Source organism: Natator depressus, chromosome 4 (assembly GCF_965152275.1).
Source record: "Natator depressus isolate rNatDep1 chromosome 4, rNatDep2.hap1, whole genome shotgun sequence".
Taxonomy (NCBI): domain Eukaryota; kingdom Metazoa; phylum Chordata; order Testudines; family Cheloniidae; genus Natator; species Natator depressus.
This window is the reverse complement of record NC_134237.1, coordinates 16,341,354-16,364,271: the sequence shown is the minus strand read 5'-3', so window position 1 is coordinate 16,364,271 and position 22,918 is coordinate 16,341,354. Positions and strand designations below refer to the sequence as shown.

Genomic DNA, 22,918 nt, shown 5'->3' with positions numbered 1-22,918 from the left:
GGGAGTCAGGCCAGCCCTACAGGACAGGAGCTGCTGCAGGGTGTATACAGGGCAAGCTCACTCTCCGACACCCCCTCGGGCCTGCCACCCCTAAGGACAGGGAAAGTGGGGGGGGGTCCCCCAATTGTCATGTTGCACATGATCACAAAATTCTTTTATCTGGCACTGTAATCCTTAATAGCTCAGCAGCCTGCTGTGGTGAAAAATCCTGGAGGCTTGGAGCAGCAGCTCCTTCCCATGGATCTTGTCACTGGAGTGACAGTATAGTGTAAACATCCTCAAGTCAACCAGCAGTGTAGCTCCAAATATCCCAAAGCATCCAGGTAATGAAGATTAGGTTAAATCAGCAGCGAAAATCAAAGCACAGAGTCTCAGTGCCCAGAAGAGGTGCTGAGTGTGAAAACACTGGTCAAAAGCAGGAAGTGCACATCCTCAAAACCTTTTTAACCACAGACTAGAGCATGCTGCTGCCTTCGAAAGGAAGCAATGTTGTGTCTGAGTCTCTGTGCTATGCAGAAAGGTGTGTAGATGCCTCTCAGTCAGGAGGTGCTAGAGCCTTGATGATCACAAAGGAGTGGTGACGTGTTTGCCTGCACATGCAATGCTGCAGTGACGTCTTGAGTCCCTAAGGTGCTCTGATTCCAGAATCTGAGCAGACTGTTCTAGCCATTTTTGCCCTCTGTTTCCCCCCAACCACCTCTCTCTCAGCCAAGCCCAGGAATGGAGTAACTGAAAATTGGGTCATATGTCCACAGATGGATGCACAACCTTTGCACGTTGCTCACACACAAACACTCAATGAAGCAACACCTGCATTTTATATTAAATCTGCTACTGTATTCGGGGACAGGCCCAAAGGAAGCATCAAAATGCTCTGGAACAGACAAAAGTCTGGAGAAACTGAAGAAATTTTGAAGCGGCTCAAATATGTCAATGCCCCAGAAATGTAAAAGGGGAAGAGAAATTGTTAGAAACCAGCTTCTTAAAACGAGAAGGAAAGAAAACGTAAGAAATTTATCAGAATTCTATAAATCCTCTAAGAAAGAACAGCTTTTACTCTTTCACAAACAGCAAAAACTCTACAAAGGCCCCCTACATGGCACAAAATCCCTTTGCATTTGAACTGCGTTTGGGCTACCACAAGTTAAAAAAGGAACCAAATACACTTAAAGTCATGATAACAACTTATACAAAACTTTAAATCCTTTATTTGAACTGGTGAAGGACAACTACATAGGAGAATGTGTCAGATGGGCAGTTTTCAGCCGGGAGGAGTCAAAAAGAAGATAACTAGAACTGGTAGTAGTTTCCCTAATCTGACAAAAGTTTTTATTGAAAATTGCATTTTCAACTCCCTCCCCCCATAAAACTTTTTTTTTTTTTTTTTTTTTTTTTTTACAAAAAGCTTCAGTTAGGTTTTCCAACCAGCTTTAGAACTGGTTGGACTTTTTGATAATCCAAAAATATTATCGGCTAAGAGTCCTGGGGTACCTTATAGACTAACAGACGTATTGGAGCATAAGCTTTCATGGGTGAATACCCACTTCGTTATGCTCCAATATGTCTGTTAGTCTATAAGGTGCCATAGGACTCTTTGCCACTTTTACAGATCCAGACTAACATGGCTACCCCTCTGATACTTGACAAAAATATGATGAAATCTCAAAATTTTGATAAAAAATAAAATTTTAAAATTCCCATAAGTTTTTTTTTAAAACGGTATTTTTTCTACCAGCTCTAGAGATAACAATGGAGGCATTAACGGTTCTATCTGAAGTCTGGTAGGGGTACAGGTCCAGTGCTCAAAACCCTCTAACTCTGTGAGTTCCCATCAAGTTTTGTTTCATGAGAAAGATGCAAGAGTGTGTATCTATTCATTGCTTTGTTTTTCTTCTTGGAGAGGTCAATTGACTTAAAAAAAATGGACTGTCCAAAGATATGTAAGCCCTGTGAGACATAGAGCAGCTGTAGCATTTGATTTATGAATAAGCTTAAAGTCTCATAATTTAAGAGTGACAAAATCATGAGCAACTTCCAAATTGTTTTCATCCTTGAATGACACTAAGGGCCTGATCCCACCTTCAATGGGAGTTTTTTCACTCAATTTGTTCTGTTAATATATCAGTTAAGTAATCCTAATATTTATATCATCGTTGAATGTCAAAAGTTAATAAATGGCGTCAGCTGTGAAGTGCAGCCCAGCTGCTTTGTGATGTCATTTTCAAGAGTCTTTAACACAACAAAAGAGACACTACTGATCAAACTTACCGCCTTATTGCTGACAGTCTAAGAATTTACAGTCTAAATATTTTGACTTAAAATAAAGAAGATTATTAGCAGCTCTATCAAAGAGCATTATATGTATAAACGTTAACCCATATGGTTACAGCATGGAGTGCTTTTTACACTGCATGAAGTCATTATTGAAAGAGATTGCATTTTAGTTCAAATTATTAAAATTAATCATTCTACATTCTGTTCAGCCAAAAGTCACAGGTTTTCTGGTTTTGGCTCAAAGATCTTCTATGGCTTAGTTCCCTTAATAACTATGGCATAGGGACTCTGCAGCTGAACTTTCAGAGTTTAATTATGGAATCACAGACCTAAAACTCAGCTTTGATTTCAAATATGTGGATGTGCATTGTGCACCCATTTTACATGATGATAGGGGCTCATGTATCTAAAATCAGTACTAAGTCTTAGGAATTATTTTGTAACCAAAGGTCTGCCAAAGGAAAACAAAAAAAGTGCTTTCAAAGCACAGACTCTGGGCTTTAGCAACATCTCGCTTTCTTCCTGGGAATTTGAGGTATTCTTCTCCACCTACATATCTATATAAAGGTTTTACACCGCCATTCATCACTGTAGTATCTGAGTGCCTTGCACATAAAATCAACAGTAACAGCGAAGTCCCTAGTGGACTTTATAGACTTTGGGATCTTCATTGTTCCAGGGGAGTGCAACTGTATAGTGACTCAAAGACGGAACTTTAGTCTGTAATGTAGTTGGAGCTTGGTGACTTAATTAAAAAAAAAACAAAAAAAACCTCTGCAAAGAGCACTACAACATTTTCCTTAGCAGAGCAGTTTGAATGTTCAAACAGTAAGATGAACTTCTCATTGGGTATAAAATGTGTATAAAATGTGAGATGCACTTTGCAAACACATTTTTAAAATTAGAACCAGAATTTCTGAGTATCCTGTTGTCAGCGAACAGCTTGCTGGTAAATGGTATTGTTTGTGACATACGCAGTGTGGGAGCCTGGTGTTACTTTGTAAAACAAGCTTTCATCCTAGCTAAACATTAGAAGAACTTGTGTAAATGTTAAACATATAATTAGCTAGTGCACAGTTAATCAGGGGAGCCAATTACACTGCTGAAAACAATATTAAACATCCTGGCAGTTCACTGTGTTTGCAGTATCCCTGGAGGAACAATTGTGTATGAGCTCTATGTCCTGACTCTCAGAAAGGTTCCGTTAGAGGAATAATTCAAAGCATAGTACGCAACATTGCTGAATAAAAACAGGGAGCAGGGATTAGAATACAAATGGTCTATTTATCTCAACAGCGGCTATGAACTATCTCCTGTATAACTTGTACGATTTGTTAACATTTTTACAGAGATATACTCTATACTCATCATTCTAATCACACTAGGGTTCTGCCACTGGAAACATAAGCTACAGGCCCTGGGAGTTCCAGAGATAACCAGCACAATCCCAAAAGTGGGAGACTTTGGGGAAGGGAAAATAACCCGGGAGCTATGGGGGGATACACCAAAGACTTGATTCTATGATGAGATCACATAGATGAACCCCTGCTCCAAGTCAGCAGAGCTCCACACAGGCACAGAGGACAACCTGCTTGATCACATTGTAAGATCAGCACCTCTGCCCGCAGGGTTTTTATGTAGGCCTTGCAATACTTTAAAGCTGCCTTCTCCCTGAAGGGTGAACCCCATCAGCAGTCATCCCTGCTGATGCTCCAGTAAGAGTGAATCAGACCTGGTAACTCCGCTTTCTACAATTTTACTTGCTAATCTTTTTCCATTTCTTCAACATATCACTTGTGATATTCCCATCACAAAGAGAATTGGACAGCTGCCTTATCTACAGTAATTTTCCTGTTTTCTTTTAAGTCACTATGATCCATTTTCATTTGGTTATTCAAGTAAATTAAAGAAGGCTTTAAAAAGGAACCCAAAAACATATGCACCACAACGAGCATGTAGGCGGCTTGGCAAGGAAAAAAGAAAAAGAAACCAATTGCTTCCTGTAGCTAAGGTTTTAAAATTCATTCCAGAACAGACTGCCTTGATATTGTGGGTTTTGTTGGTATCTTATCGGAAATAAACTTGCATCTGTGCCCTGCTTTCAGTAGAATGCACGTGTGAAACAGATGGGATTGAATTATATTTCCAGCAAATACAACTGAAGACTTATATTGAAGATGTTGCCAGATGCCACAAAAACTAAACAGTTTCCAGAAGAACAGAATTTACTGTTGCAGTGACAGCACTTTCCAACAAAATAACAGGCTACCCCAACAAACTAAGAGAATTCAGCTTATGCACAGAAATATTTTTCTTACTAAAGTAATTTATATCTTTTTATTTAAAAAATCAGATCTCTTAAAGATTCAGCTTATTCCAATTAATTTTGATCAGAAATATTAATACCAGTATGTATGCTAAATCAGATGTAAGGCTTCTACAAACACAATAGCAAATTCTTGCATGACTGACTATTCCAAAAGACCATCTTCCTAACCTCAAGAGATATGAAGTTTGAACAAATTATTTCTACACTCTTTTACTAGGTTACCTAGACAAAGCCTAGATTGAGTTATTGATATAGTCACATCCCTTTACTTTTGCTTTTCACTCCTTATATATGGGCAGACTATTATATTGGATGCTTTATTTTGTTATTGTAAACATTTTAAAAAACACCTAAAGCCAGGGACAGGCATTTAAATAATTAATCAAAATAAATATATTAGCTAGTATAGAAACTTGTTATTAATTACCTAATACTAATGAGTACTGGATGGGAGCCAATGAATCTGCCTGGAACTGGCCAGATTCCACCTTAACCCCATTGACATGTTGGCAGATGTCAGAGTATCCCACAGTGACACTAACCAATCAGGCAGATGCCTGGAAGATACTTTCACAGCCTGGCACATGGGTATTGTTATTGGTAATATGATGCCTATGGTGACAGCCTGAGGAATCATACTACACCAGTTATGTAGTACACATAGAGAATCACAAGCCAGCATCCGCCGAGCTTCCTGCAGTTGGTGGAGGTTCCTGGAGGTGGGTCTCACCTGGCCCTGGAAACAGCCCATGAAGGGAAAAAGGAAGTTTCATTCCTTTCCAGGCAGGCCGGGACCAGGAGCTGGAACCCAGCACATGGTAGGAGCCCCCAGCCAGGGCACCCCCAGCCCTGCTCCTCCCCAGTTCTGGGCCCAATGGTTAAAGGGCCCTTGGACTGTCTGTTTGTGTGTGTTCGGGGCGGGCGGGGGGAACCACAGTGATCCCTGACCACAGTGCCCTGGGTGGTCGCCCACATCACCCACCTATAAGGTCAATCTTGTCCCCCCCAAAAGTGATGAGACCCCCCCATACCATGCCATGTTCATTTCTGCACAGCTGATGGCTGCAGTGCTGCTTTCAGAGCTGGGTGCCCAACACCCCTAAAATAGTCAGATTTCATGGGGGAGACCAGATTTCACAGTTGTGATGCATTTTTCATGGCTGTGAATTTGGTAGGGCTCTAGCTATGAACTGTGACAGGAGTCTGATTTGCCTTATTAAAGTCACTTACATCCCAAAGCTTTTGTTATGACCTCTCATAGAATCCTATAGACATTCCTATGAGCCATTCCTACTTAATCCCTTCTGTATACGGTCCTTGTATTGACTTCAGTTAAGTTACAGATAGGAAATACCTGATGGACTGGGCCTATTTAATATTAGTTTGGCTTGGGAGCAAAGTCTGTAAGCCGCAAGTCTTGCTGTAAGATGGCTCCTGTGCTGTAAAGCACCTGTGCTGAGAGGAAGCTTTCATCAACTCTTACCACAATGAGCCACATCTTTCCTTTTCTTTTGCACTCCTCAGCACAGACTCCTCAGCACAGAGCAGCTTATCCGTTCCAGTACTGAATGAAGGCCAAAAGGACTTGCTGAAAATGTTTAGAAGTAGTGCTCACCTTGGGAGTTCTGGATAGGTGGCCTGTACTGATCTCTGACAGTTTTTCAGAGGTCTGTGAAGCAGGCTGGCAAATGTACTTAATGGGAATTTTCCTTAATTAGCCCACAAGGGTACAACGCTCTCTTGGAAAGTGCTGTCCACGTCTGTGGTTTTTGGAGGCCTACCTAGCAGACAGCTTTTAGAAGAATAATAAAGGGACTATTGGAACGATGTAGATAATATATTTGTTTTCTTGGATTACGCTAAATGTGACACACTAACTCATTATGCTTTTGGGGCTCACTTCCCTTGACACATCAGATATGGTTTTTCCTTCCATGTAGGAAATCACGTAGGATTTTTTCCAAGTAGGAATTATTTAAAAATTAGACTGGTTTGAACACCAGTTTGGGAATAAAGATGGGATTTGCTACATACAATATACACATCAGGCCAAAATCATCCTATGTATAATTCCACTGACTTCAGTGGTGAAACCTAGATTTGGAGGTTGCTCAAATACAATTCTCTAATCTGCTAGCTGCTGTAGTGCACTCACGGAAAAGCTATCTTCCATGAGTTGACGCAACAGAGTGGTCTTCATTATTAACTACAAGCAAAGTTTTGCCTTAATAAGGATACAATAAAAACTGAAAAAGAAAATATAATGAGCTGGCCCATTCTTTATTTATTTAAAACACGTGACAGAAAGTCTTCGAAAAGGTTAAGAGATTCTAAACTGAGAAGCTTGCAAAAGTCCAAACCTCTTTGGTCTAATAAAAGAAGTAGTAATAATGATGTACTTTATACTTCTATGCTAAATTTCATTAAAATATCTTAAAGTTCTTACAAACAAGAGTGACTCTCACAGCTTCCCTGTAAGTTATTAAAGGAAGTATATTGAGTCAATAAAGAATTTCACATTCCACACATCACTGAAACTGAAGTCCAATCACTTCTAGGGAGAAATGTGGCAGCTATTTAACACCACATATCAACTCTACACAGCTATTTTTACAACAGGAAGTGAATAATAGTGTATCCAACTGAAACTGTAGCGGGGTTCAGGAAGTCAGAATATATTGCTTGAATTGAAATTTGCCAAGACACCAGACTTAACATCCCTATTCCTATAGATCAAGGGCTCAGGGCCTCTGTTCTACATCACATTCCGAACAAGGCTGAAGTCACCCAATTCACCGGCATCTGTGACCTAAACTTAGGTTTAAACCTAGTGATTTAAAACATGAAAAGCTGTGCTACCTCTTTCAAAACTTTCCTACACATTCTGACTGTTTTTAACCTGGAAAAGATGTCAGAGTTACTTTCTCTCACCTAAAGAGAAAGTTAGTTAAAAAGCAGGAGAAAGTACTACTTTTTTGAGTGGCCTCAGCGTACTTCCATCTGTGGAATACGGCTCCTCTGCTTTTGAGCTGTGGCATTTTTCTCCGTGTACTTTTATTGGACCGATTTCTGTTGGAGAGAGAGACAAACTTTTGAGCCACACAGATCTCATCTCTTTCGTCAACAGAATTTGATCCAATAAAAGATATTACCTCAATCATCTTGCCTTTTCTATGTTTAGTTTGTAACTTGGGAAGGGAAGTTTGAGCTAAACTGAAAGACGACACTTTTATCTGGAGTGATACCAATATAACTACACCTGTATAACTGGTCAACTCTGTTCTGTAGACAAGGGTTTCCTACACTTTAATTTTCTTGTGGGATAACTTTTTTCCCAACAGGAAAACGCTGACTGGGAATTTTTCCCATGAAAATTCCCATGGGATAAATTTTTATATCCTGGCCAGCTCTAACCCTTTACATTGAATCTTATTTTTAACTACCTTGCTTGGTACTGTACCACTCCTGCATGAGCCAAACGTCCTTTTACTAAATAACTGTAGGAGCAATTCTGCAAGCAAAAATAACTAGGGGCACATTTTATAACATTTAGACATCAAATTACCCAATTGCTCTCTCAAGTCAGAAAGTCTAATATCTACTGTCACAAAATGACACATCTAGATGATCTGAGGGTCCCTTCTGGACTTCATCTCTATGAAACTATGAAAATGTGCCCACAATTATTTACAGCTGCAAAATAATACTCAGAACTTCCAGTCACTGAACTGTGGGAGCAAAATCAGAGTCAGAGTCATGAAAGTCTTAAAAATCAGAGTCTTAATCTGTGTACCTGGTTAAATACCTCTAAAAATGCAAGGTAACTCAAAACCCAATGGCTTAAAGTTAAATGTGCATGTAACTTTTTGCAGGATCAGGCACTTAATCAGCTAGAACCTAATGATTCCAAGAATTCAATACTTCATACAGTATATATTTTACTGGGTTTTTTTTCAAAATATATAACAAGCTGAGCAAAGATTGGGAGACTATGAAAAGGTACTTGGAGTTGTCTCATTCATATAATATATTTTCATATTTATTTCAAAGTGTTAAATTTGGGTATTGTACAAAACATCTGAGCAATAACTAAACCATGGAACAGGCAGAAAAGTTTTCCTGGACTGCCCATTGGCACAAGGTTAGGTATTTTAGCCCCCGCCCATCACTACAATTCTCAAATGGAAAAAAAAAAAAAGCATGCAAACAGCTAAACACAGCTCAACTATTGGAGCTTTATCTAATCTAGTTTACTTTTCATCTTAATTTTTCATGTCCAAAATCTTTTTATTTATCGTTTTTAATTACATGGTTTCTAAACCAGAATACAAATTGCTATTGTACTCTGTTTTATTTCCTTCCTGCTGTCAACTCTGGGTGAAATCCTGGCTTCACTGAACTCAATGGCAAAACTCCCATTGACTTCAGTGGGGCCAGGATTTCACCAACTGGCTTTCAGATGCTTGAAATATATTTAATAAACTATATCTGATGATTGAGAAATCACTGGATTTTCAGACTTTTCTGTCATTGATCAGATAGCACTTATTAATTATGAGTAGTAATCAATTTTTTTTGCAGAGGAATACAATAAAATAGGATCAATTTCCTGAATAAAATATAACTTTCATACAATTTTAGGGCAAAATCCAGTACACTTTGTGAAAAAATAATGTTACAGTGGACTAACACTATGTATATTTCTCAGCCTTGTGTGTTACAGAAAATGAAGTCGTTTTGAAACTGCAAAAAGTAAGACAACAACAAAAACATAAGCTGTATCACAACGATAAATTTTGCAATCAAAATTAAACATGATAACTCAGTATGCAGAACTGTATATATGACAAATTAATTAAGAACTTTTACATGAATTGTAACCAGTTTATAAAATCCAGAGCAATCCCAATAATTCAAGTGCCTTAAATATATCAGGTGTTGAAAATGTAAAATAAGACTGTTGAATTAGAAGAATTATGGCTCTTGATCAGAGCATAAGGATCAACTGTTAGTGTATGAATAAAACTTTTAAATTTTAAATATTTTTTCCATGCACTGAGGCATATATTTAGAAAAGGGGAAGGGGAAGAGTTTGATTAGGTGAGACAATTCAGAGGATTACATTGTTAACATCCAGAAACTACAATTATATGTACTAAGCTGTATCTATTCAATTTTGGATATTTGCCACAACAAGAATTCAAATCCAAGCCACCTGGCTATAAACTGCAAGTGTAAACCTCTTGAAATTCAAATATTTAATCTTTTTCTCCTAATAAATTTAAAGTAAACACTCCAGGAACGTGAAATCATCATTTTGTCTCTTTGTATTAATCTGAAACTCCAGGTAATTATAAAACAGAATCCCTTATATTAAAATTTTGAAAGTAGTGTAGTCATTAATATTTGTGTTTGATTTCTCCCTGACTTTTCACACTCTTGTATGTTAGGCATATGTTTTGACATAACTGAGTATGAAACAGGGTCATCCAGGGGCTACACGAATAGGGCTATGACATTATCTGTCACTACACCAGGGCTGAGGAGCAACTTTAATTGTTCTCTTCTGTGGGTGGAGAGGAGGACCTAAGTGTCACATCAAAAATAATTTGTCCCAATGATGAAGTCATTGCTCCTTTCAGCAATAGCACTTAGAGTGCACAAACAGATAGGAAATTGGCCCTTAAATCAACAGTAAATAATCGGAAAACAAAATAACAACGCAGAAGAAAACCTTCCATTTCCCTAGATTGCCCAGTCTATCTTTACCACATCATTTGTGCAAGTGGAAAAGGGAGAGATTTTGATGCTTGTGGCCCATGCATGGTAAAGAGAGATTACGATACATCTAAAACACAAATAGGTGAGCATGGCATCCAGTTATACTACAGCCCTTTAAATTCAAAGAGAAGTTTACCAGAGATAGCATATAAGACTATTGTTTTTAAAAATTGGAAAAATGTCTCTGACAAAGCTAAATAATATAGGTGTTGAGAGGATATATTGTGTAAAGTAGAGGAATCGCTGAGCAGAAAAAAACAGCTGCAGTCAACAAGGTCTTCTCTTCAAGGGTCAGGCCCTGATACTCCATCGGCCTGCACCTGGCCAGCAGTACAATTTCTGAACAAGGTGCAGCACAACACAGAATCAGGCCCTTAATGTTTATTACAAGGTAAAGTACTTTACAGTGATCATCAAGTAATCAGAAGAGAATCCCAGTTTAGGATTAAAGACAGTCCATAATCCCGAGTCCATCCCTAAAGAGTTCTCTTCTCTTTGTATCCCGAAACAGCTACTCTTAGGGTACGTCTTCACTACCAGCCGGATCGGCAGGTAGTGATCAATCTATCGGTGATTGATTTATTGCGTCTCGTCTAGATGCGATAAAACGATCCCCGAATCAACGCCTGTACTCCACCTCGGCAGGAGGAGTAAGCGGAGTCGACAGGGGAGCTGCTGCGGTCAACTCGCCGCTGTGAGGACGGTCAGGTAAGTCGAATTAAGAAGTTGCGTACCTTAGTTCGACCCCGCTCCCCTAGTGTAGCCCAGGCCTTAGACCCCCATGTTCCTTCCCATAAGCACCTCTGCCTAGTGGGAAATGAACTGGAGTTTAGGCCCTGAATTCCAGCACATTTGCACTTTATTATTTTGCATAGTAATTTGAACACAAAGTGGTTTTTCCCCCCCTCATTAAACTGCTTAATGTCAATATTTCACTTCTAAGATTTTGGTGCACATCTCCAACAGCTTCCCATACACACAAGGGTAGAAAAAGAAGAGAAACTGGAAGAAAGTTACATGTTCACTCTCTTTAAATTATGAAATCTTGAAATAATTGAGTAAATTTGACTTGTCCCCAGATAGCTTTAACTTGCCTGCTTGCAGTTTACCATAAATTGCACTGATTTTGGCAATGTTTCACAAGTATTATAGTATTCCAGATGAGGGCAAACCAACAGTTTATGTTACATTACAATATCTTCACTACTATTCTCTAGTCCTTTTGTAATGTTTTCAGTTAGCTTATATGTCAGAAGGTAGGTACGTGTAAGTCAGTGATCTATGTTATCTTATGCCCTCCTGTTAGTTGCATTACATCCTCTCCTTAAAGCCCTGTCAATCTGTAAATTTCAGATGCCTCCACTTGCTAACACCCACTTACTGGTATGTAACTTACACCACCATTTACATCACCTCTGAATTTGGCTAAAACATACCTGTCAATTTTTCAGAAGAGAAACTAGGGTGATGTAGTCTTCAAAGGAGTGACCTGGGGAATTTTCATGGTTTGTTTTTTGTTAAAGCAGAGAGCTCTGCCAATCATGAAATCAAAACCAATACCACACAACTTGCGACAAATCAAAAAAAGCAACCAATCCAGGGTGAAATTAAAAACAATACTTGTCACAAAATATTGTGGTCATTCCAATATGAAAAAAATCCAAATTAATTTTTGTTGAATCATTTTCCAAATTGTATGAAATTCCTCCAGTTTGACGGTTTGTAACAATACTTTGCCCCAGTATAATTGTTGGCCAACCACTGCTATGTCTCTGTATGGAAATTCCTAGGCTTATGAATCATCCAGGGATTGTCCTATATCCACATATTTTCATTGGCACAAGTTTAATTTGTGCCTGTACCTTAGCAATATGATTTTTCAGTTTCACAGTGGCTCCACACCAAAGGCTGCTATGCATCAATTGTTCCATATTTTGTACCTAAATGGGTCTTCATTGCAGCTGGTACCAGAACAGGACAATGCAAACTAGGTGTGCTTGGAGATAAAAATACCTATTTTGGTTGGAACAAACGGAGATCCCTTCACCCCCAACATATTAAAGAAAACCAAAAATGACAAACACACAAATTACATGCAGGACTGAGCCTTTGGAAATGTACTCTTACAGATCTAAAAGTCCATCTCTCATTTAAAATTATGGCATGCAACTTGGTTGTCCCCAATGAGCTCCTGAACTGCCTTGCAATGCCCATTGTTCTCTACAGCACTTTTATTTAAAAGCAAAGTGAAACTAAATACAGGCTTTTGCAGGTTCTTGCAAGAACCACAAAATGCTCAATAACATTTTGGATTAAATCCTTAGAAGGTGCAAGTGTCAGGTTATTGTAAAGCTTTAAAAGTTCCATTTCAATTGAAAATGTCTATCTGAACATTGAACCCCTTAGGATCTGATCTCAGAGGAAAGCCCCTATTGTATCTGGGTTTGACATTTGCTCCTCCTGTGACAGTTTTCCATACCTACTACTATTAGAAGCAGTCATGTGGAAGTCATGTAATGTCAGCTGAATAACTTCATTAAATTGGTGGTTTTATACACTTCCATGGAGATTGTACACTTTCAAGGAAATTATCCTATGTCAATAAAACACACCTAGAGTAAATGTTTTTAAAATGACTAGTCTTAAAGAAAACCTGTCCATGGCAGAATTGATATTCAGCTTGCATTTCTGTCAAGTCGAGTTACACATCATGTTTCCAACACAAGTTAATGGAAATATACAACTAGGGACTAATTGAAACCTACGGGCCAGATCCTCAGCAAAGATAAACAGACAGTCCCATTAACTTTAATGGTGCTATGCTGATTTATAGCATCTAAGCACCTGGCCCACTCGCACTATGAAATGTACTGTAGTTGGCTGTGCTGAAATCTATGCACTGTACCTGTGGAACTGAGGTTCCAGGACACATGGGGAAAGGAAGGAAAAGAGGAGCGCGATGGGCAAGACAGGGAAAAGCAAAATAAAAGTAACAGTGCAAATTTAACGTCACTTCAAATGTTTTATTTTTGTTTGTACATTTGTCTATCTTGCCTAGTTAGATTGTAAACTCTTCAGGGCAAAGACTTGATTTTCCTATCTAGTGGTACAGTAGTACATTTTGGGCACAACTGCAGGGCATAGTAAATAAAAGAATAATTCCAAGGAAACTCTCACTTTAGATATGCCAAAGCATTTGACTAGGATTTGTATTGTGACTGTTGCAAGACTGATGTGTACACGTGTAATCATTTACTAGTACACTAGGACACACATTTGGTGTCAGATCATTACATAAAGCCCCTTTCCTTTTAATCACGACATTTTTCACCAACGGGAAGTTACAGTGATGGAAATAATTGCAAGACCTCACGGGGTACTAGTTATGCCTGCGAAGCACTCCCAATAACTAGCTCATTAATTTGTCAATGTACTAGACACATCCAACAAGGAAAGGGTTAATGAAGAGCAAATTATTTTAATAAATAGAAACTGCTAGATGTTTCTATTTTCTGCAATTGTTCAGTGTACTATATCAGTTACTATAGCTTCAAACAAAACAACTAAAACACATCTGAGAACCACTACAGAGTTCTGCTATCCCACACAATTATCTCCACAGCAAAACTTACAGCTAATGTGTTGCAATATGCTATTCAACACCAAACACTTCCTTTCCTATGATAGAAGATAATCCTGGAATTTAATTTGTGAACTCCCAGGTGGCTGAGTTCCACCTTGCACATGCCTGAAGACAAATAAATCCTTTCATATTTTTCGCACCCTCAGGTGCATGTTCCAGACTCATTCCAAAAGGAGCTCTCCTTCATGTACCACATCACACAATCACAGACCTAAGAACTCATTTGGAAGCCACTATAAGATTATATTAAAAGTTAAGCACATTATTATTTAAATATTTTGTATGTATTTTGTACTCTGACTTTCAGTTTCTTCTCGGTATCATAAAAGAATATGCAAAGTTTGCAGTCTATTCTCATAGAAAGGACAGTCTTGTAAGGGACAATATAGCAACAGACTCAATTCCACTGCATATTTCGCACATCTTTAAACCACTTTAATAATATTTTATAAATACAACAGGAATCAATATTCAGTAAGTGTTTGTGAGGAAACTCTGACTGAAACAAAGTTTGTTAACCTGTTTAAAAGATTATGTGACTATTAGCTTTTCAGTACTTGAAGAAACTAAACCTGGCCTACTACTGAGAGTATCAAGAATGCTTTCAAGTATCCAGGTAGGTTTTAAGTAATTGAAAAGTGCAATCTGGTCTACAACTTTCAATACTGGTACAAAAAAATCAAACACTACTATTGATATTGAATAAAAGAGCAACTTGAACATTCAGTTCAAGTGCATTAATTACTAAAGTATATAGTAATGTTTTCACAGTAGATCAAAAGGTCCTTCTCAAATCATTAAAATGCATTCCAAGACCCATCAAAGATGCCATACCTTTGATTAAAAAAGGTAGTGGAAATCAAGAACACCACAACAGTTAAAACACGTGACATATAGAACACCCCCCTTCAAGTTGAGAAGAACAACCAAAGCTTTTGAATTTGTATTAATATGGGAAAAAATAACTTCAACTTCAGCTTTCTATATGCACATACAAGCTAAGGGTCAGATCCTCCGAAATCAGATACTTACACCATTCAGGGTTATTCCCGTGTTTTTGGTCAGATCCATAAATTGTGTATGTACAGTAGTTACTCACCTGTGTAAGTCATTTGTGTGTATATGATCAAACCTTAATACTGGAGAAAATTATAAGGTAAATGCAAAATCAATATTAAAAGGGCTAAGTGGCATGTCAAATACTGCACTTACATTTTATTTTGAGGTCTTCAGTTGAAGACCTAATGGAGCAACAAGAAGTTAGTTTGGCAATCTCAATCCAGTCTCTGCTGGATACTGGAGCATATTACGAAGTCACCAGTCAGACCCGTTAACCTTTCCTTGAAAGAGTTGCCCTACAGTGTTCTGGTGTGGACATCAAATTCTCTTTAGCCTTTGATCAGGTGGTTTTCTACCAATTCTTCTTTCATGCAAGCAAATAAATCAGGAGCAACTCCACTGAAGTCAAGAAAGCTACAATAGAGTAAAAGTGGTGTAAGAGGAGAATTAGAACCATAATGCAACAGGCTTGTATTAAGGGTATTTTGTATGCTTGGCCTGTTTGTGAGTTAAGAACTTCACTTATCCATGTTGCATCAACTCCTTAATTGAGAAGGTAAAACAAAAGTATTGGTTTTTTTCATATACAAAGAACACAGTATCTACTTTTAGGGCCTAATTCTCTACTCCATTGCACCAATTTTATGTCAGCGTAACTCCATTGAAATCAATGGAATTAAACACGCATAAAAAAAGATAATTAGGTCCTTTAGCAAAAGAAGAGCATAAACCATAATATTCCATAATACGACTTCCTCTCTGCAGGCTGTATGTAATATCCTCTGCATTAACACAAGAAACAGAAAAAGACACCCTTTAGGACTGACAGACTACCACCTAAGTTTAAAACATGTCATTTGCCTCAATCTGAACACACCATGCTTCTGGTAAAGGAATTTCATGGATCATAAAAAGCCAGCCTTAAATTCTATACTCCCAGACAGAGTCTCCACCTGTGTAGTTATTGAGCCATTTTACAAGCTTTTCTGATCCTTCAGTTATCCTTACAGCTATCTAGTTTTCCACCGTACTTCTTCCCATGCAATCACTCCATTGCAAAGCATTCCTTATCTCTAATGCAGGCTTATGAAATTCCCCGGAATCAGACAAGCTTTGCTCTGTTCTTGTCAACACTTGAAATAGAAAGATACATATTTGCACCAGGTAAGCCTGATTCGGTGAGAAAAACTGATTAGCCTGAAAAATGTCCAACTTAATCACTCTTAGGAACAAAACTATTCCACGGGAATTATTCAGCTTTACGGCAAACCAAAGATAGCAACTAAGACCCGATCCAAATCACAAGTTTCCACCAATTGTGAAATGGTTTTCAGAATCCATTCTTGAAAACTATTTCATGAACATTCATCTGTGTTGAAAGGAAAACATGTTTTAAAAATGATTGTTGAATACTGATCTCCAGCTTAAGCCTTCTTGGTAAATCTTGGTCACAGTGGAATTAATAGGAGTTTTGCCATTGACTTCAGTAGGGCCAGGATTTTACCCAAGGAATGTAAAACTGTTCCTAGGAATTGATCTTAAAAACTATTTCAGGATCAGAGAAAACATATAGGACAAGGACCAGAATGTACAAGATAGTCTTCAAAAATCATTTGAGGCCAGTCCATGGAGTCCTTACTCAGGCTGATTAGCGGTTATTCACTCAAGTAGTCCTACAGAAGCCAGCGGGACTACTCAGAGAACTTCACCCTAATTATAATAAGGATTCCACAATCTGACCTGTGGACACTACTGACCTGAAGCAATACACATTTGGGGTAATATTTTCAAAACCACCTAGGTGACTTAGAAGTCTGTCCTATTTTCAGAATTGACTTAGGTCTGTATTCTCCTAAGTCCTGATGACTTTCAATGAGAAATATGCTCTTAAGTGCCCAAGTCACTTTTGAAAATGGAATTTAGGACCATATTTTTAAAAGGTATTTATGCATTGCTACACTGAGCATTACAATGTTTAGCTGATTTAGAACCTAAAACTCTCATTTTTGAAAAGGATTTAGACACTTAGGAGCCAAAATCCCATTGGGCTCCTAATACCCTAAATCTAAAGTGCCTAAGTGTCCTTTTGAAAATGAGACTTAGGGCTTGTCTACACAAACTATTACAGAAATGCATTTGCTCCGCTTCACTGAAGATGCTACCTATGCTGATGGGAGGAGTTCTTCCATTAACGTAGGTAATCCACCTCCCTGAGAGGCAACGGTTAGGTTGGTTTAACTGCTTCAATCAGGGGTGTGGTTTTTTCACACTCCTGGGCACCGTAATTATACTGACCTAATTTCCTAATGTAGACCGGGCCTTAGGCTCCTAAATCAGCTAATCACTGCAATGCTGAGTGTAGCAATACCTAAATACCTTTAAAAATGGGGGCCTTAGGCTTTTACTCTTACTGTTTGCCTCTTCCAAATTTTGTCCAAGTGCTATATAAAGGGTCTAATTCTTAAGACTTGAAAACACCTATCAACTGTGATGTTATTGTTACTTGTCCTCCCAAGTGTGATATCAGTAGCACACCTAGGTACACTCAGTACAGATAGTGCCATTATAGGGATATTGCTAAATGCAAAGTCCAAGTTCTAAGGGGCTAGACTGAAGGATCACTCATTCTGGAATCACATCTGGGTTCAACAGCAGCTGAGTATCTGCGCTCTTTCCAACCTTGCCAAAAGAAGTTACTCACAGTATGCAGTAACTGCAGTTCTTGAAGATGTGTGCCCCTGTGGGTGCTCCCTGTAGCTCACATACCTGAGCCTCAGAGATGTCAAGTGTGTGCAGTGTTGCTTCCCTTTTATACCAGTGCAGTTTTGGAAAGACGGTTGGGAGGTGGATAAGTTGATTTATGTGGAAGACTGAACGTATTTTTGGTAGGAATTTGGCATCTGGTCACAATGTGACCTTATCTTTCAAGAAACTCTTAAGGGGAGGGGTACGCCATTAGGGCCCCTATCTCTCCCACTCTCCAAGTGGACATGATGGCCACTTGGAATGAGGTTTTCATAGAGAGGTGCAGAAGCAGGCAAGTGGCCATAGGTTCAAGGGGGACCTTGTAAGACAGTTTAAGACAAAATTAAGATCCCTTGCTGGTGTAGGATCTCTGATTTGAGGGTAGAGGTTACTCATACCTTTAAGAAATCTTTTCGTCGGATGAGCAAACACAGAATGATCATCTATCTTCTGATGGAAGGTGTTGATGGCTGTGAGATGTACCTTTACTAAGCTTAGAGACAGACCTGATTTCTTTAATTCTGGGGTGTAGACTAGCATAATCTGTAAAGGAGAAAATGTAGAGGTAACCTGTCTTGAATTACACCAGAGTTGGAATCTCTTCCATTTTTGAATGTACATGTGATGAGTAGTTATTTTCCTACTGTGTAAGAATACCTCCTTCATATCCTCAGAACAGTCCATTTCTAAGCTTTGGAACCATTGAGGAGCCACTCTTTGAGTTGGAGAACTTATTGATTGGAGTGATGGATCTGGCCCACATCTTGAGAAAGAAGATGAGGAACAGCGTGGAGAGTAATTGGTGGACAAGCCACCAGCTGAGAAAGGCATGGAAACCATGTCTGTCTTGGTCAGATCGGAACCATGAGAATAACTCTGGGCTTTTCTTTATCTTGAGTATCACCTTGGATACTCGTGGAATTGGTGGAAAAGCATACAATAGATGTCTGTTCCACCTGACAAGAAAAGTATCTTCAAGAGAATAGTAACCCAGACCTGCTCTGGAGCAGAATTGGGAGCATTTCTTGTTCTTGGCTGTGGTGAATGGTAGTGTCTACTTCCCATTCGTGATCTTGGGGGAAAAAAGTGCTGAGAATATCCACTGTAATGTTCTGTATGCCTGGGAGGTAGGTTGCTCAGATGCTGATATGGTGATGAATGCACAATAGTTTTGTTGCCTTGGCACACAGGGAAGGTGATCTTGCTCCTACGTGGTGGTTTATGTAGAACATACATGCAATGTTGTCTGTGATAATCTTTACATGTTTGCCTTTGATCAGTGGTAAGAAGTGTGAACAGACATTCCTAACTGCTCTGAACTCAAGTAAGTTTATAAGTAGTGTGGATTCGAGAGGGAACCATTTACCCTGAACGGTGTAAGTGTCCATGTGGGCTTCCAAACCCATTAGGGATGTATCTGTTATCAGTATCAACAACAGAGGTGGTTGAGTGAAGGGGACTCCCATGCAGACATTATGAGGATCTGCCCACCAGTTAAGAGAGTTTTTGACCAATAAAGTCAAATTTAAATTGTGTCTGCTGGAGACATATACCACCCTGAAAGGCAGCGCATGTGGAGTCCCGTATGCTTTATGACAAAGATACCTGCCACCATGTGCCCTAGATATTGAAGACAGGTTATGGCAGAGATCTGAGGACTGGCCTGAACTGCTGAGATTAAGCTGGCTAAGGTGCTGAACCTGTACAATGGGAGGAAGGCTTTGGCCACTACTGCATCTAGGTAGGCTCCTGTGAATTCTAGCTGTTGCACTGGGGTCAAAGTGGACTTTTGAATATTTAGTTGTAGTCCCAGTTGTAGGAATAGATCTATAGTCTTTTGTGTATTTCTCAAGGAGTCAGTAAAGGAGCATGCTTTGAGTAGGCAATCATCTTGATACGAAAATATCATGATGCTTTGTTTGCAGAAGTGTGGAGTTACCCCAGAAAGGACTTTTGAGAACACTCTGGGTGCCGATGATAGACTGAATGGGAGCACATTATATTGGAAGCAATCTTGACCCAGAGTGAATCTTAGAAACCTCCTGCATGATGGGCGGATTGTGATATGAAAGTAAGCATGTTGTAGGTCAAGGGCCGAGAACCAGTCCCCCTAGTTCAGAGATGGGATTATTGCTGCCAAGGTAACCAACTTGAAACGTTGTATTTTTATGAATCTGTTGAATGCCCTTAGATCCAGAATGGGTCTCCAAACACTATTCTTTTTCTATATCAGGAAGTGTTTGGAATAGAAACCCTTCCCTCTGTGTTGGGTGGGAACTGGTTCTATAGCACCTATTTTTAGGAGGCGGCTTGTTTTCTCGCATAAAAGATGCTCGTAAGAAGGTCCCTGAAGAGGGATGGGAAGGGGAAGTGAATAGAGGGGAGGGAGGGAGGCAAAGTGGATTGAATATCCCTTAGTGACAATCTTTAGTACCCACCTGTCTGTGGTTATACGCTCCCAGTTTTGATTAAAAGAAGTAAGGTGGTCTCTAAATTGGTGAATATGTTCTGGTTATTGGAGCAAATTAAACTGGGGTTGGTAGCTTGGGGCCTCAACCAACACATCAAAATTGTTGCTTGAATGTAGAAGGCTGTGATGCTGATGGTTGTGGGACAGTCGGTCTCCGTTTCTGTGATCTCTGCCTCTTTCTTTGAGGTTCATAATGCCTCTGGGGAGGATATCACCGTAGCCTTTTGCGGGGTCAGTGTACTCAATACCAAGTCTCTATAAAACTTTGTCGGTGCCATTTTAAAGGAGCTGGCTTGTTCTCTGCAACTACTCCCCCCCCCCCAACAGTACCAATGTATTTGAGCCTTCATTCTTATGGTCTTTGGCCTTACTGGCAGCACCGGAAGATCCTGCAGCCTCACAGGTACCTAGTGCCAAGGTCGTTGACCTTATCAGAGACCTCTTTCTCTTGACTGATTCCCTACTTGAGGAACTTGTGGTCCATATTTTTAGATCTTTTGAGAGGAATCCAAGGATTTCTTCTTTGAAGTCACTGGAGAGTGCTGATCCAACGATGTTGACGAGACCAGTCTTGATGGGGACCAAAGTACAGTGGGAGGTCTGGGTCCGGAGTCAGAGGCTGGTCAAAGCGAGCTTTCCATCATGAGCAGTCTTAATTTTAGCTCACAGCTCTTTCTGGTTCCGGATTTTTATTTGAGGAAAAATGTGCCTTTCTGAGTCACATGACTCTCTAAGGCAAAGAATGCAGTAGGAATGGTCATCACTGACAAGATTGGCTTCCCAACTGGAGAGGCAACGTTTAACCCTAGGGGAGCTGGGCATGCTCTTTTCAGGGCTATAACTATTCTACAAGCAAAATAAATAAAAACTGGAGAAATAAAAAGAGAAAAGGAAATATTAACACCAACTGATCACTACTGAGGAAAACAAGAAAGAAAAAACACTACAACGAAACTCCGCCAACAGACTCTGCTAAGGCACCATCTCAGGCCAATTGCGGTTGAGAAGGAACTGGGGCTGTTTGCCCGCACAGCACTTTATAGCAGCAACACAGAGCACGAGATGGGGAGATCTAGTGTACAGGCCAAACACACACTGCTACCTAAAATCTACAATCTGAGGTGCAGGGATGTGAACACACCTGGAGTGGAGCACCCATAGGAACACTGCTCAAAGAAGAACATCTTAATATATTGCATTTTATCAGTTTCTCATGCACCTATCAGCTTGGTAACTAAGTTCTGATGTAAAAGCTACACTATGCATGCAATAATAAGTAAATATTAATATTTGTGTACAGTATATATTTATAGGTTTCAGAGTAGCAGCCGTGTTAGTCTGTATTCGCAAAAAGAAAAGGAGTACTTGTGGCACCTTAGAGACTAACAAATAAATTTGTTAGTCTCTAAGGTGCCACAAGTACTCCTTTTCTTTTTGAGTATATATTTATGTATTTAATTGCAATAGCAACCCTAGGCTCCAAACAGACTTGGAGCCCCATTTGGCTAGGCACCATGCAAATGAAGGAAAACAGAACGTAAACCCTTTGGGCAAGAGACTAAGGGCGGGGGGGAACAACCCACACAGATGAAAGGTGGGGTAATAGGATAAAACATAAAAAGCAAAGTGCTCAGAATGAAGGCAGGTACTTCTTATTATTATTTTACATGTGTTTTACTTATACCTTATTTTAAAAAATAGCTGTAGAGGTTTCTGTTAAGAAAGCAATCCAGAGGAGTGGATAAAGGAAGAGGGGAAACTCAAGGGGATGGAGATGGAAGGGGTCTGTAAACAAAAACCTGGGATTTATGTGGCTTGCTGAAAAGATATGCAGGGATGTAAGGCAGACTTCCACAAAGTGAGCAGCAAATCTGGGGTGAGAGTCTGGCAATGCAGAAAGGTTGAGGTCTTGGCAGAGCATGGTGGAGGGAGGATGCTAGGAGGGTATTGTCATCTGAGTGGAAGGTTTGTGAACTTGTCTCTGGGGCAAAGGAGATTTCAGTAGCTAAGGGGGTGGGGAGACGGTAGGTGGGAAGGACAGTGATGTTTTCACTAGTGGGCAGGTGGGCCTTTAAGTCTACTTTTCAAGATGATGGTTAAGGGCAGGCCAACAGACAAGGGGGGTTATAGGTACAGGGTCGGAAGGAGCGCCCCCAAAGTGTAGCTAGACACAATATATGCCTAAGGCCAACCTTGAAAAAGTGACTGTCTGAATAGTAATTTAAACATGTTAGCTATAATAGAAATTAGAAAATGGTATATACTTTAAGTTCACAACCATTTGGCACTGGGATGTCTCCAAGAGAGCCACTAGAATAGCAGCACTGAAATCATTAATGAACAATGCTAACAAATCCTAATTTTCAAACCATTGGAGTAGCCCTTGGTATTACGCTAGTGGGAAGCTCCCACATTAACACGCCATATTGGGAAATCAGGGTTCCCAACATCAGAGTTAATTATATATTTGCACCAAAAAGAGTCATTTAATACACCTGGATAATAAACTCATTTGAGGCTGTGATGTTTCTCAGAGAAAAAACTCATGTGCCAAAGCACAGCACTTGAGGAAAATGATCTCATGTCTGGGCCTAGGGAAACAATATTCTCCACTAGT

General features: G+C 39.5%; 1 protein-coding gene across 2 annotated transcripts in view; it reads right to left on the bottom strand.

Annotated features, from left to right (window-relative positions):
- CFAP299 (cilia and flagella associated protein 299) overlaps positions 1-22,918 on the bottom strand; it is a 378,861-nt gene that overhangs the window by 293,357 nt on the left and 62,586 nt on the right. The gene's annotated exons all lie outside the window — the stretch shown is intronic.